General features: G+C 65.9%; 3 non-coding genes across 3 annotated transcripts in view; all 3 read right to left on the bottom strand.

Annotated features, from left to right (window-relative positions):
- LOC145776446 (large subunit ribosomal RNA) overlaps positions 1-1604 on the bottom strand; it is a 3722-nt gene extending 2118 nt beyond the window's left edge. The window contains exon 1 of the ribosomal RNA XR_014290238.1: positions 1-1604. This exon is cut by the window's left edge and continues 2118 nt beyond it. This is a non-coding gene — a ribosomal RNA (large subunit ribosomal RNA).
- Positions 1605-1763: 159 nt separating this feature from the next.
- Positions 1764-1917, bottom strand: LOC145776451 (5.8S ribosomal RNA). The gene has a single exon (XR_014290242.1). It is a non-coding gene; the product is annotated as a 5.8S ribosomal RNA (ribosomal RNA).
- A 198-nt stretch (positions 1918-2115) lies between these two features.
- LOC145776424 (small subunit ribosomal RNA) overlaps positions 2116-2500 on the bottom strand; it is a 1961-nt gene continuing 1576 nt past the window's right edge. The window contains exon 1 of the ribosomal RNA XR_014290225.1: positions 2116-2500. This exon is cut by the window's right edge and continues 1576 nt beyond it. This is a non-coding gene — a ribosomal RNA (small subunit ribosomal RNA).

The following is a 2500-nucleotide window of genomic DNA, read 5'->3' as shown; positions in this document are numbered from 1 at the left end:
GACGCCTGCCGCCGCGCCCTCCTACTCTCGATCTCGCGTCGTGCGCGCCCGATCGAGGCGGGGCATAGGCCCGACGCTCGAGCGCCATCCATTTTCAGGGCCGATCGATTCGGCAGGTGGGTTGTTACACACTCCTTGGCGGTTTCCGACTTCCATGGCCACCGTCCTGCTGTCTGGATCGACCGACACCTTTCGTGGGCTCTGATGAGCGTCGCGTCGGGCGCCTTAGCACCGCGTTCGGTTCATCCCGCATCGCCAGTCCTGCTTACCAAGAGCGGCCCACTCGGCGCCCTTCGATTCAAATAGTTTTCCGGTCGGTTCAAAGCGAGCAACCGCCGGTTCTTACCGATTTAAAGTTTGAGAATAGGTCGAGGCCGTTTCGGCCCCGGATTCCTCTAGTCATTCGCTTTACCAGATAAAACTCTTGGCCGGGCGCCGGCTATCCTGAGGGAAACTTCGGAGGGAACCAGCTACTAGACGGTTCGATTAGTCTTTCGCCCCTACGCCCAGGTCGGACGATCGATTTGCACGTCAGAATCGCTACGGCCCTCCACCAGAGTTTCCTCCGGCTTCGGCCTGCCCAGGCGTAGTTCACCATCTTTCGGGTCCCGACGACCGTGCTCTTGCCGGAGCCGGCCCTTTCAGGGCGCGGCCCCGCCGGCGGTGCTCCCGTCGCCCCGGGAGGCGGCGGGATCCCGCCTCGCGGCGCCTCTGCAAGCAGGACGCCGCTTCGTCTTCGCTGCGCCCGCGGGTTTCGCGTCTTCCCCGCGGCTCGCACGGGCGTCAGACTCCTCGGTCCGTGTTTCAAGACGGGTCGCGCGGGCGACCTCGCGCTGCCGCGGACCCCGGGCGCCTGTCGATCCCTCGCCGGCCGGACGGCGGGCGTCGCTCGGCGCGACCGCTGAGGACAGCGGCCGGCCGGCGGCTCGGAGCCGAGCCGGCGTAGGGTCGGCCCCCCTCGAAGGGGGGGTCGGCGCGGCGATCCTCCTCGCTCCCGGGACGGGCCCGGTCGGCGCCGCCGCGAACCCCGCGAGGGGGCCCGCTGCGTTCGGCGCCGCCTCCGGCCGCCCCGGAAGCGGTCGCGGCCCGCCGCCCGGCGCAGTGCGCTCGGCCGTCTTCGCAGTCGGCCGAGCTGAAGCGCCGGACGGCCTCGCAGGGCCCGCGCGTTTGCCTCCGGACGGTTTCACGTACTGTTTAACTCTCTCTTCAGAGTGCTTTTCAACTTTCCCTCGCGGTACTTGTTCGCTGTCGGTCTCGCGACCGTATTCAGCCTTAGATGGAGTCTACCACCCGCTTCGGGCTGCATTCCCAAACAACCCGACTCCGAGACCGTTCGGGCGTGGGCGCGCGCCGTCCGACCGCCACGGGCCTGACACCCTCCGCGGGCGACGGCCTCGATCAGGGGGACTCGGGCCGGCCGGCGCTCGCCCGCGCGCCCGGGTCTGTACGCCACAGGTCGGACCGCTCCGAAAGCGGCCAGATTCGGCGCTGGGCTCGACGGTCCCGCTTCACTCGCCGTTACTGAGGGAATCCTCGTTAGTTTCTTTTCCTCCGCTTAGTAATATGCTTAAATTCGGCGGGTGCTCTCGTCCGACCTCAGGTCGCGTTTCTTTCCTTTTTCCTGGCCGAGCGGCGCCGCTTCGCGCTTTCTCGTCCGTGATCGGCGCCGCGGCAGCGCGCGCTCGGCCTCGCTTTGACGGGACGGCGGCGTTCGGTCGCCGACCCGCACCAGGGCGTCTACTGCTAGGCACGTTCGTTCGGTGGGACCCTGAGGCGGGCGCGGTCAAGGGATTAACCCGAGGCCGCAATTCGCGTTCGGATCGTCGACGCTCAATGTGTTCTGCAATTCACATCAATTCTCGCAGCTGGCTGCGTCCTTCATCGACTCGCGAGCCGAGTGATCCACCGCCAGGAGCGATAGCTCTGCTTTCTTTTTCCGAAGTCGCTCGTCTCGTAGCTGTGTGCAGTCGCCGGTCGAGCGGTCGTCCCCCGACGCTTCGAGCCCCGTTCCGGGGCACTCGAGCCGCGCTTTCGTCGCTCCGGTGCTCGCCGGGCCTGCGCCGTCTCCAGGACGGGCCGACCGAGGCTCAAAACGTTCCTTCGAAGAGGTTCAGGTAATGATCCTTCCGCAGGTTCACCTACGGAAACCTTGTTACGACTTTTACTTCCTCTAAGCGATCAAGTTCGATCGTCTTCTCGACGAGCCGCCGACCCGCGAAGGCCGGCGCCAAGCCGATACGAGGACCTCACTAAAACGCTCGATCGGTAGTAGCGACGGGCGGTGTGTACAAAGGGCAGGGACGTAATCGACGCGAGCTGATGACTCGCGCCTACTGGGAATTCCTCGTTCGAGGGAAACAATTGCAATTCCCTATCCCGAGCACGGTCGGGGTTGCCGGATTTCCCGGCCCTTTCGAGCCGGGATCTCGAGCGAAGAGGCTCCGGCTGATCCGACCAGTGTAGCGCGCGTGCGGCCCCGAACATCTAAGGGCATCACAGA

The sequence above is a fragment of the Aplidium turbinatum genome, chromosome 8, assembly GCF_918807975.1.
Source record: "Aplidium turbinatum chromosome 8, kaAplTurb1.1, whole genome shotgun sequence".
NCBI lineage: Eukaryota > Metazoa > Chordata > Ascidiacea > Aplousobranchia > Polyclinidae > Aplidium > Aplidium turbinatum.
Note: the sequence above shows the minus strand (reverse complement) of the source record. Positions and strands in the feature narration are given on the sequence as shown.